Source organism: Nannospalax galili, unplaced genomic scaffold (genome assembly GCF_000622305.1).
Source record: "Nannospalax galili isolate Female #2095 unplaced genomic scaffold, S.galili_v1.0 scaffold929, whole genome shotgun sequence".
In the NCBI taxonomy this organism is placed as follows: Eukaryota; Metazoa; Chordata; class Mammalia; order Rodentia; family Spalacidae; genus Nannospalax; species Nannospalax galili.
This window is the reverse complement of record NW_008359591.1, coordinates 728,681-742,130: the sequence shown is the minus strand read 5'-3', so window position 1 is coordinate 742,130 and position 13,450 is coordinate 728,681. Positions and strand designations below refer to the sequence as shown.

The window sequence follows — 13,450 nt, the reverse complement described above, 5'->3', positions numbered from 1 at the left end:
GGTGGCATGTCATATGATACAATTTTAAAAGAAAATATCATTTTAAAAGACCTAATTAAAATTAGTGGAAAGATAAAAAATATTACAACCATGAAAAAAAGATTCTATTACATTTTTTTAAAACCAAAGAAAAAAACCCTTTGAAATGGAAAGACAATAGTTAAAAGTGTAAATTAAATTATATGGCTAGAAACCAATAGAATAAATGAATAAGAAAATACAATTTTGTTTAATCTTAAAAGAACTTGTAACCAAATCAAGGAATAACATATAAAAGTTTTATTAGTAATTTATTTTTATGCGTATGACTGTATTGCCTGTGTGTATGTAAGTGTACCATGTCCTGCAATGTCCACTGTGGTCAGAAAAAGGTGTCAGATCCCTCTGGAACTGAAGTTATGGATTGTTAGCAAACTCAGGTCCTCTGCAAGAGCAGATAGTGCTCTCAACCACTGAGCCATGTCTCCAGCCCCAAAGTAAAACAAAGTTTTAAGAAAAAATGAAAATGAAAATGAAGTTTTTTTGTTGATCAATAATATATGATCATTTCCCAAAACTGTTGGAAATGAGTTTCCAGCTTCAAAGGACCCACCAGATGCTCAAAAATGCGCATTGCGAAAGACCTAGAGGCCACTGTAGACTCAAAGCAGGGAATAAAGAAAGCATCTCTTGTGAACTTCAGGAACTCTCCAGTGCAATCCTAACAGAGAACCAAACAGCAGAATAATAACCAGTTTCCCACCTGTAATTCTAGATCCTAAAATGCCTTCAAATCACTTCAAAATTCTGAGGGGAGCTGAGTTTTCAGCCTCAGAAGCTAAGCAGCGTCTGTTAGCCCTGAGAGCAAAAGAGCCATTTTCACACAAGTTAACAATTTAAGTTTTATTTTCCATGTTTACCATAAGTAAGAAAGAAGGCTATATATGTTCTAAGAAATAAGAGTTCCAGTGAAGAAGAACCCAAGGCATTAGTTTCAGAATGCAGGTTTGTTCTGGAGGAGAGTGGTGAGTTCAAGTCACAGGAGAGAAACTATAAAGGGAGAAAGAAGCATCACATATGGATGTGACACAGGCAGAGTTTAGGTTTTCCAGAACTGGGCTTGATTTAGAGACGTGGAAGGAGAGGAAAGAATGAATGAGAGCTGAAAACTAAAAGAAAGTTATGATATTAATCTATACTGAGAAAGGATAAAATTGAAATAATAAATTGTCATGAAAAGCAAATTTTGAAATTCTGTATCTCAAATAACTCCTAAATTCCAAACATATTCTCTATCACATGCTAATGTATTTACTTGGATAGTCTGCAGGTACTTAAGCAGCACTTTCTTTTTCTTTTCTTAATTTTATGTGTATGCGTGTATTGCCTGCATATAGGTAAGTACACCCGTGTTGTGCAGTGCCCGTGGAGGACAGAAGAGGTTGTCAGATCCCCTGGAACTGGAGTCATGGACAGTTGTTAGCTGCCATGTGGGTGCTGGGATTCAAACCTGGGTCTTCTGCATTGAGTTTGAGCCCAGCCTGGTCTACATAGTGATTTCTAGGCCACCTGGGATTACAGGGAGGATAAAAAAAAAAAAAAAAAAAAAAAAAAAAAAGAGTGATCATTGTCCTTGTCCTTCAAATCTTCCCCTTTAGTAATGTCTCTTTAGAGATTAATGGTTTGTAATGGAGAACCTGGAAGTCAGAATTCTTGTACATCAACCAAAATGCAGTGTCTCCAAAGTATATTCATTCCAAGGGCTAAAGGGGAGAATGTGGTAACCAAAGAGTCTACCCCACCATGGAAAAGGATCCGCAAAGGGAGGAAGCGAGAACTAATTGTCTAAGGAAGGAAGGCAGAAAGGACCTGATGGAACAAAAATCCCATCTGCCCTTCAGTCTCCTGTCAGAGTGGCCTATTGGCAAAACCCAAATGCATACAGGAGGCAAGATATTTATGGTGAAACAGTCCAGCATATAAAGCAAAGGGGTAAAGAAAGGCTAGAGGAGCTGGAGAGACAGACATCTAGTGTTATACTAATCATGTACAACAGTACTGACAAAATTTTAACAATGATAAAATCGCCAGTGACTGTACTGCTTAAAAAGAGAAAGTAGCTAGCACAGTCAACAGAGATACCAAAATCATAAGTGTGTCACAGTTTTTATTCTGTTGTACCCAGGAATAGTTTGATAAATATTTTCACTATCTGACCATGAATTTGTAAGAAAGTAAAGTTTGATATTAAGTTTCTGGACTACAAAAAATAAATCCTGGGACTGGAGAGATGTCTCAGCTGTTAAGAGTGCTAACTGCTTTTGCAGAGGACCCGGGTTTGATTCCCAGCACCCACATGCTGGCTACAAACCATCCAGGGGAATCCAAAGCCCTCTTTGCATGCAGCATTGCACGACACGGGTGTACTCCCATACATGCAGGCAAAACATTCATACACATAAAATAAAAATAATAAATAAAATATTAAAAAATAAATTTTGGAGTAAGGAAAAGTAAGTTCAATGAGTAAAATGAAATATAATTTACCAGAGGAAATAGTGAAAGAATATTTCAGATAATTTTTTTACTTTGATTATATCCTAAATAAAAGAGTATACATGATAGAGAGAAAGCAGCATGGATTTGAGCACATAAAAATTATCTGGGATTACAAGAGTTATCACAAACAAAGCAAAAACCTAGCAGCAAAAATATATCTGTATAAAAGGCAAGAAGAATTCCCATAAAATAAATAAAGTTACTTCTTCAAGATAAGAATACGTCATGCCATCAAATAAAGAAATAGGCTCATTGTATTACAAGTAAGTCTAGAATGGGAACTATAATCAGTACGTACATGGAGATGTTACATATAACTAAAATGAAAATGTACAACTTGAAAGTATCATCACATAATGGAAAATTTTTAAAATGTTAGTAGCATCCAATAATGATAAGAGTTCACAAAGCAAACGCTTCCTTACTCTTGGTATTAGGGAAATTGTGTCATATTTTCAGGGATTCCTTTACAAGGATCTATTAAATTTATAACATAAATATATTTTGTCTCATAGTTCTATTTAGGATTATATCCTGCAATAATAAAGTCACTACACTATGAGAAATCTCTTTCCCTCCCTCCTAAAAATTCTCGCTAAGAAATTTTTAAATAGCATGTATTTAATATGGTTTAGTTAAATGTTCTAGCAGCAATGCAGGCAAGAGTCTGCTGGCGCTTTAAAATATCCATATTCTCTTCCACACTTCCCAAATTCTCTTGTAATTTGGTGGAGACCACATGACCACCTCATGGCCAATGAATGTGAACAAGGGGTTTAGGGTGTTCAAAGAGATATTACTCTTCCAGGCCTCCTTTTCTCCTTCCTTGTTGACCCCAGAGCCATCTGTCCCAGAAAGCTGCTGAACACATGCCAGATTTACATGAGTAGTAAATAGGTGCTTATTGTTTCATACCTAAAATTTCAGAGGGATATTTATTATGATAGACATCAGTCATTTTTGCTCTAAGTCAAGACTTCAAGACATTGGATGTGACCCACCCAACAAGGGATATTGGCTTCCTGTTATTCAACTGATTGTAGATGACAGAATCAGGGAAATTTCTTCACAGCAACATCTTGATTAGTGTTTGACTAAATATCTAAGTACATACTATAGCCTACCCATATTGATACATAAGATTCACCATTACATAGATCTACTATGTCCAGATTTAGAAAAATACCAAGTGTTTACTGAAAAGAGAAAATTGCCAACTAATTACCCCACATAGGAAGCTGCCTTCTGCTTCATTTTCTGTTCTACCTGTTTGCTAGCATGCCTCAGCACACTTCTGAGAATGGAAAGTCAGAAGTCAGAGGCCCTCCTGAACCTTAGGGGCTGGATAGGCCCTAGTTCTCTCCCAGACTGACAAAAAAATATGAGGAAACCAGCCGGTGAGCAAGGTGAGTCACAGCTGAACACATGACATTACTCCTCTTGACTTGGTGGCAGTGGAGACATTGACTTTTGGGGGTCAGCTCTGTGACAGGTAATTTCAAGTCTCAGTGTCTGTTTGCCCAGATGTATATTGTTAGCAAATTTTCTTTTCTTTTTATAGTTTTTCATTAGCAAAAATATTGTACATATGACGGGTTTCATTAGCTCTTTTCATACATGCAACATAATGTATTTTGATCGTGTTCACCCAATTATTTTCTTGATTCCCCCCACCCCCACTCCTGGTGATCTTTATTTCCCTTCTTCTTCCTAACTAGTTCCTCTACTATTTTAAAGGTTGTTTTTATTTGTGTGTGCTTGTATGTGTGTGTGTGGGAGGGGGGGAGTATGACTCAATGGACCTAATTAGGTTTATAATTAGATTTATTTACAGGAGTTTGGGTTAGAGATTATTTACAGGAGAATGGGCAACTTTCTACTGTTGCATCACTAAAGAAAAATGTCCCTCCCTCTTCCTCTCTCAGCAAGCACCAACTGCCTAGAGATTTTCAGGGAAGAGTGGGACTGTTCTAGAATGAGCCTTTCCTCTGGTTGCTTTTTTATTTTGGACTGCATGCAATACAAATTGGTCTCTGATGGTGTGGAGCACTCATGTTTCTGCTATAGCCACTTCTGTCTGCCACCATCCCTCCCTCCATGAAGGCCGACTCTGTAACTATAGGCACAGATAAACTCCTTCTATAAGTTGCTGCTTTGCCAGAAATTGGGTACACTACTCAGTACTTCCTAATAAATCCCTTGCTGCTTAAACCAGCTATATTTAATATTGGCTTGAGTGACTTAGAATTTTATTCAGTCATGTGTAATCTATGAGTATAAAATGGCTCTTTCTCTTTCATTTCCAATGTGAGACTATATAAGTTTTTACACCTGCTTATTGAACTTATTAAACAAATGGCAAATAAACAGATTAAATAATTATGCAGGAAATAAGGGAGTAGCAGAGGTGTGTACTTTATTTCGATATAAACCATAGTCTAAGCCAAGGAAAATCCAAATCACTCAAAGAGGCATCTTTCTCTGTCATTTCTCCCAGAATAATACTATCCATCATTTTTTTAAAAATTCATTTATTTAATGCCAGATAGGAGATACCTTCTTTTGAGTTGTCAGCCAGGGTGGCCAAAGGGACTCCCAGATAGTAACCCAGCATAGAACTGGGAAAATGAACAGCAGACCCTAATCTCATCTAAAGGAATACTGACAACTGATTGCTGCTAGAGGAGGAAGAGCTGACCCTCCTAAAACAAAGACCTGACTAGATTCACCAGAAGGGCAAGTAGTAGGGAATGGCTGGGGTGCCGACAACACAGCAGACAGTAGCAGGGATGTCAGAGTATAAGGGCTCTAGTCGGGGGAGGGAGGCTATGGGAGGGTGCCATCTGGGAAGTTGGTGTATAGTCGAACAAGATGGTTTCGGATGTTCTGTGTGATATACACACAAAAAAAATCCACAAATTTTAAAAACTTATCTCCTAGGTTCCTTGTATACCCTCCCCTCCCCCGCTCCCTTAAACTAACCCAATTTTTATTGGGTGCCAAGGATCCAAGTACAACCGATTATGACTAGTAATGATCAGATACATACAGATTAGAGATGCATGTGCCAACATCTCAGTGTTAGTAGCAAAAACAATGAGTCTTTCTGCAAGGAACAATATATTCTAAAATGAAATGGAGATCTTTTTTAAAGGTTAAAAAACTCATTCAATTTTATGTCTTACAGGGCTTATACTGAGTTCAATATTGTGTAACTGTATTAACTCAACTGTGAACCTAGAATCTTGCACCCACTTGTGAAAGAGATGTGCTCTTGCTCTGGAGTATGTTACTGAATATGCTAAATCTGTAGTGAAATGCTTCTTCTAATCATGTAGTTATTAAAAATTTAAAAAATAATGATAAAAAAAGATAGGTGTACATATCCCACGGACAGAAGAGGGTTGAAAAATGACTTTCACAAAAAGAAAACTAGACAAATCTAACTTCTGCCAATATATAAGATTCAAAAACTTAGTAGTTTTCTGAATTACTTCATTAAAAATTAATTCAGTTTGTATTTAGGAAGACAAGCTTTGTTCCAAGAGAGGATGATATCAGTTCCATTAGAAATCTTGTAAATATGTACACTAACAAAGGGGGGGAAAGATCGTCTTTGTTGTTATAATTTCTCAGTGACTTTACATGTGATTCATTAAAGATATTTTTTAACTTTTTAAAAAAATGGATTTTTCTGTATGAAACTGTATTTTAATCATGAAATGGAGATCTTTTTTAAAGGTTAAAACCTCATTTAATTTTATGTCTTACAGGGTTTATACTGAGTACAATAGTGTATAACTGTAATAATTCAATTGTAAACCTAAAAATTTACAGCCAATTTTGAAAGAGATGTATCTTAGCTCAGGAAATTGTTATTGAATATGTCAATGCTGTTGTAATGAAATGCTTCTTCTAAGTATGTGGTTATTAAACAAATGATTTTTAAAAAAATCATTTATTTAAGTAACTTGGAGTTAGGTTTTCTAAGGTTTGGGGGGTCAAACCTAAAGCCACCCAAGAAGAATTGAAAAAGTCGTACAGGAAACTGACCTTGAAGTACCACCCTGGTAAGAATCCAAATGAAGGAGATAAGTTTAAACAGATTTCTCAAGTTTATGAAGTTCCCTCTGATTCCAAGAAAAGGAGGAAAGCAGCCCATTAAAGAGGGCGGAGCAGGGGGTGGTTTTGGCTCCCCCATGGACATCTTCAATATGTTCTTCAGAGGAGTAGAGAGGATGCAGAGGGAGAGAGAGAGAGGAGAGGTAAAAATGTTGTACATCAGCTCTCAGTAACCTTAGAAGACTTATCTAATCATGCAACAAGAAAACAGACTCTACAAAAGAATGTGATGTGTGACAAATGTGAAGCGTGAGCTGGTAAGAAAGGAGCAGTGGCATGCTGTCCCCACTGCTAGGGTACTGGCATGCAAATAAGGATTCACCAGATGGGACCCAGAATGGTGCAGCAAATTCAGTCTGTGTGCATGGAGTGCCAGGGTCATGGAGAACAGATCAGTCCAAAAGACAGATGTAAAAGCTACAACGGAAGAAAGATTGTTCAAGAGAAGAAGATTTCAGAAGTTTGTATTGACAAAGGCATGAAAGATGGCCAGAAGATATCATTCCATGGTGAAGTAGGCCAAGAATCAGTACTGGAGCCAGGAGCTATTACCATTGTGTTAGGTCAGAAGGACCATGTTGTTTTCACTCGACAAGGAAAGGACCACTTCATGTGTATGGACACACAACTCGCTGAAGCATTGTGTGGCTTCCAAAACCCAATATCCACTCTGGACAACCAAACCATAGTCATCACCTCTCACCCAGGTCAGATTGTCAAGCAGGGAGATATCAAATATGTGCTGAATGAAGGTATGCCAATATACCGTCAACCATATCTAATTGAGTTTAAGGTAAACTTTCTTGAAAATGGCTTTTTTTTCTCCTGATAAACTATCTTTGCCAGAAAAACTCTCTCTGAGAAGAAGTAGAAGAGACTGATGAAATGGGTCAGATAGAACTAGTGGCCTTTGATCCAAATCAGGAAAGATGACACCATTATAATGGAAGAGCCTATGAGGATGATGACCATCACCCCAGAGGTGGTGTTCAGTGTCAATCCTCTTAATGGGGACAGTGAGTTAACACTCACTGCTGGCATTGTTCACGTAGCAGTGAATGGTTGAAGGACTGTAATAATATGCTCACTACTTGGCTGTAGTTTTTGTTTTAATGCCCAAATATAGTAATGTTTTAAAAGTTAAATGAAGAATAAATACGAATATAAAAGCTCTGGAAAAAGAAAAGATTCACACAGGACAGAGTTGTGGGGGATGGAAAGTGAATAAACCTTGTCTACTTGCAAATGATACCTTAGCTGAGTAACATAACCCTCTGAGCCTCATCTTTCTCATGTCTAAAATGGGAATAGTAACGGAATCCTATTCATTGGTTGAATGAGAAGAGTTAATGGCCTATTTCATTAAAATTAATACAATGTCTGCCACATAGTGAACACACAGTGGAATTTAGTCACATTTTAATTAGAGTTAAAGTTGATTTCTAGTAAAAAGATTGCTGACTGTTAACACACACAGCTCTGTGGTAGATCCATCAATGTAAATTATAAAGAAGTGCTCACGCCCGTCAGACTTCCTTGTTCTGGATAGGCAGATTCCATCCACAAAGCAGCCCGTTAGTTCCCTCTTGAGGCACTGCAGAAGTCGGAGGGGCAAAGGAGAATTCAGAACTCACTGTTCATTGGAGAACTAAGCAAAGCATAAAGTTGCACTGTGGGAAATAGCATGCATTTGGATGAGTCGCCAACTTGGAAGTTGCAGATGGCTCTGGAGTTGAAAGAGTTTTGAGGGTATGGTATGTTGTAATTAATCCTATGAGAGAATCAAAGCAACCCTATTTGCTACATCTTCAAAAAATTTTTCTTGGAATAAATCTAACCAAGGAAGTGAAAGCCTTATATAATAAAAACTAAGACATCCAAGAAAGAAATTTAAGAAGATACGAGAAGATGGAAAGATCTCCCATACTTGTGAATCAGTACAATTAATATCATAAAAGGGGCCATCTTACCTAAAGCTGTCTACAGTGTCAACACAAAGTCTATCAAGACTTTAACACAATTCTACACAGAAACTGAAAAAAATAATCTCAAATTTCGTATGAAAACATGCACAAGAAACCCAGGATAGCCAAAAACAATCCTGAACAGTAAAAGAAGAGCTGCAGGTGCCATTGTCCCTGATTCCAAATTATACTACCAAGCTATAGCAAGAAAGACATCTTGGTACTGGCAAAAAACAGATGCACTGATTTATGGAATAGAGTTAAGGACCCAGACAAATCCACACACTGACAGCCACCTGATTTTTAGCTAAGGAGCCAAAAACACATGGAGAAAACATGGTGTCTTCAACAAATGGTGCTGATCAAACTGGATAGCTACATGTAGCAGAATTATCCTAGATCTTCATCCCTCATCCTGTACAAAACTCAACTCCAAACTGATCAAGGACCTCAACATAAGAGTTGGTATCTTGAATATGATCAAAATGATAATACAATACAATGAAACCTCTGGTGCACTTTAAAATCAGTTGTAAGAGGGAAGTTTAAAATTCTAAGTGCCTACATTAAAAAATCAAAAAGAGCACATATAAATGACTTGATAGTGCATCTCAAGACTCTACAAAGGCAAGGAAAAACCAAACCCAAACATAAGAGATGACAAGAAATTACAAAAATCAGAGCAGAAATTAATGAAATAGAAACAAAGAAAACAATCCAAAGAATCAGTGAATCTAAGAGCTGGTTCTTTACTGGATAGTTTTCATAGTACTGGAAGATGCTATGCATGCTACTGTAAGGAAAAAGTAACTGTCAACCTTATCCATCTGTGAACCCTGTGAGCTATAATAAAAAACTAGTCTGGAAAGATAAGCCCAACCAACAACCTTCTTGTTGAATTTAAGACCCGCTTTCGTAAGGTGGAGCCAATACCTGGCACTGTTATCACGGCCAAGCTCCTGTAGCTAAACAGGTTATAGGCCATGGGGAGACCTACTTGTGTTATGAGCTAAACAGACATAATATTAAACTGATTCCTAATGTCTTATTGCTATACTCATGGATTAGTGCATCTCTCAGCTCTCACAAGAGAAGCTTCTTTTTGTAGCAGATGCTGATAAATACAGAGACACTCAACTGGTCACTGTAGAGAATAAGAGACTATGGAGTGCTCAGCCCAAGTGGGACACCTATATCACACCTCTTCCCCAGAGTGGGACACCTATATCCACCTCCTTCCCAAAGGCTCAGGAAGCATCTCAGGAAGGGTAGGGGGAGAGAGTAAGAGCCAGAAGTGAGGGATGAATACAAGGTATCAATGTTTTCCAGACATAACAAGGCAGTTGTACATATGAACCAACACAGTTTTGACAGCGTTCACACAACGTGTACAAGCCTAAGTCACACAAAATTCCAGCATGGAGGGGGAGGTGGGCATGAACTCCCAGGCCTAACTGAGGAACTATTGGCAATTTATGGTTGCTGTGAGAGGAAGAGTTAGTTTTCTTTAAGGGCATTATCCCTGATAAGTCGACCATGCCCCAGGGGATGGACTCAAACCAAAGAGTGTTTGTAGTACACAAACTGAACTTGATAGGCCTTAAAAAAGTAGAGGCCATGAAGTGGGGGTTAGGAAGGTGGGGTAATCTGAGAGGAGAAGGGAAGGGATCTGAATATGATCAAAACATATTGCATGGAATTCTCAAAGAATCAGAAATATTATTTAAAAAACAATTGGGATCAAAGAGTATTTGAGGAGCTGGAGAGATGGCTTAGTGAGTAAAAATGCTAGGTACATGTCTTATAATTCCAGTTCACTTGCTGGAACCCATGCAGAAAGAAGTCAGGTGCAGTGGTGTGCATCTCACTTCCCAGTACTCCTACAGTGAGATGGGAGGCAGAGGACAGAAGATTTTCCCAGAAGCTCCTGGGCCAGCTAGCCTGAATTATGCAGAGAAGAGTCAAATGACAAGAGAGGTCCTGCCTCAATAAAGAGGAAGAGGAGACCAACTCCTGAAAGCTGTCCTCTGACCTCCACAGGTGCAGCAGCACTGCCGCATGAAAGGCACACATACATACTAAACAAATGCAAGTTGTTAAAGGGTATTTAGGGAAATTATTGCATGTAAGGTGACCAAAGTGAGATTTAGTGCTTTCACATTAATTATGAAATAATTGAGTTTTGGAAATTATGTTTTTCTTCCCCACTTTTATTTTTTGTTTATACCAAGTTAACTGGTTTCCAGTGAATCAGTACAGGGAGAGGTATTAGCAAACTTCTTTCATCTCAGTGCCCAGAAATCTTTTTTCTCATATGCTCATAAAATATTTGACCCCCATAAAGTCTCTCAATTCGTAGAGCTCATGCTGCTGTCTCTCATTGTTGGGAAAGGCAGAAGTTTGAGAAAGCTCTGCAATAGACAGCATTTACTTCAAGGTGGGATTTAGTCAGCAACCACAAGAAGCATGTGACAGCAGTGGCCACCACAACTCCTGCATCCAGTATGCATCTGTCTCGTGATCCTTGAGATTGCATGGGAGCTAGGGTGAACTAAAAGTCTAGCTGAGAAACCTCAAGAAGTCTGTCATGGAGTCCTGCAATTTTAGTACTACACTGTAAAATCTAGTTTCAGATATCCCCAGTCATCCAAACTCACTCAGAGTACATAAGAATCAGCAGAAGAGCTTGTTAAAAATGAGAGTTTATATAGAGCTCATGTACAATTCTTAACAAGCATCCTTAGTGATTCTCATGCCAGTAATCCATGAAGTATATATTTTAAATTTGCTCTAAGTACCATACCTGACTCAAAATGTCTTTCTATGCCTTTATTTTCCTAGCTCTCAAGATTTGCAGCAATATTAGATACTAGCTTTGAATAACCTCTGAAAACGTCTCTTTAAAAATTAAACTTGGGCCGGGCGTGGTGGCACACGCCTTTAATCCCAGCACTTGGGAGGCAGAGGCAGGCGGATCTCTGTGAGTTCAAGGCCAGCCTAGTCTACACAGTGAGTTCCAGGACAGCTGGGGCCACAGGGACACCCTGTCTCAAAAAGACAAAAAAAAAAAAATTAAACTTAACTGGGCAATGTTCTGACATTAGAACTTTGTCTTGGAAGACTGGGCACCTATTAGAAGGAATATGCCTCTCCTGGGTAAAGCAGACACCACTGACATACTCAAGAGTCAATTAATGTAGCCTTCAGCCTGTGAAGCTCATTCAAAGGAGATCTCTCTTTGAAGTCAATGGGAACTGAGCTCAGATACAGTCTGCTAGAGAAACCATAGGAGCAGGAGATGTAAGGCAAGAGGGTTAGTGAAAACCACTTTCAGGGACACTAATAAATACACAAAAATTTTAGTAATGTTCTTTAGAAATAAGTAAAATCTTAATGTGAGGCAAAATAAATGCATGTTTTCTGCTGTTACAATCTCAGGTAGTAGCATTAAGTTTGGATGTCATGCATGGAAAACTGCTGCCTGACTGTTAACTCAGCGTGTTACTAAGAGAGTGAGGCATGGAAGAGACATTTCAATGCTGGATCATCATGCCCATATCCCCAGAAGGGAAACTTTCCCCCACGAATTTAATTATAAATGTGATGAAATGGAATAAATGAGTGCAAAATGAAGATTTTTCAGACTTTAAAAAATAGACTCTTCACTGAAATCTCTCGGAGGAGAAGGTAAGGAAACATACACGTAAACCCCCATACATTTCAAGGATTCATGGTCATCTAGGAACTCGCCAGTATGACATCCCTATGAAGAACATCTGTCTGACAATAAATACTGACAACCTTGGCAGTGGGAGTCAGGTATAAGGAATCCGGTAAGAATGAGATTTTAGCTGGATAGACCACTTAATTCACTCTAGGCTTTCATAGATTGAGAATATTTGGTTCAACTCTACATCAATCTCCTTAATCCCCAACCTGTAGTGCCTGAGGCAATAGATTTCTGACAATCTGCTACAGTTCTCACATCTCTAAAAAGAGAGCAATTGATAGAAACACGGTTACTCTGCAGTATTATTTATATTGGTGAATATGTATAAATTTCATATCTAACAGATGAAGATGTGTTGGTGCTATCATGATAGTCCCTATTTTAATGAATGGTATCAATGACGATCACTTATTCAACCAGTGATGTTAAAAAGCTTAACATCATTACTTCACTTCTTCCTTTACCAATCCTGAATTTGTCAGATTCCAAACTTTATGAAGATTGATTTTAACATTTCATACAATAAACTTACTTAAATGAGTTGAAAGAGATAAATGGAGTGACTGAATGCATAACCCTGCAGTGTCCTTCTAGCTCTTCTTTATGTTTATATCTTCATCATCACTGCATTAATGTAGAGCATCAACAGCTTGTTAGAACTCTCATAACAGTCATTACTTACCAGGGCATTTTTAAAATGTGCCTAGACCTTAACATAACCCGGGGTAGGGGGATAAATTCAGAGTCACCATGCTTGTGAGATAAAAGATCCACAGATCTGAAGTGGCATTATGCGAAAGGGTGGAATACTCTCAAGAGTTTCTCAGGCTCTTGAGTACGTTAGTCTTACAGATATGTGGTCTGTGTGATAAATATTATTTTTATTACCATATCAAGGCACTATCTATATTTTACCAAGTATTGCCTGTCGCTCAACCATATGTACCCGATATCCCAACTCTTTAAAACATGCTCTGTTTTCTAGGGCTTTATTCTCTCATGGATGTTCCCCGTGCTTAGTAAACATTTGAATTCTTAAAGCAGAGGCTAATTTTTTGTTTGGTTTTATTAAACTTAAGATAATAACAACCATTTC

General features: G+C 38.0%; 1 pseudogene; it reads left to right on the top strand.

Annotated features, from left to right (window-relative positions):
- The first annotated feature begins 2,763 nt into the window (after positions 1-2,763).
- LOC103725997 lies at positions 2,764-7,668 on the top strand (annotated as a pseudogene).
- The last annotated feature ends 5,782 nt before the right edge of the window (positions 7,669-13,450 follow it).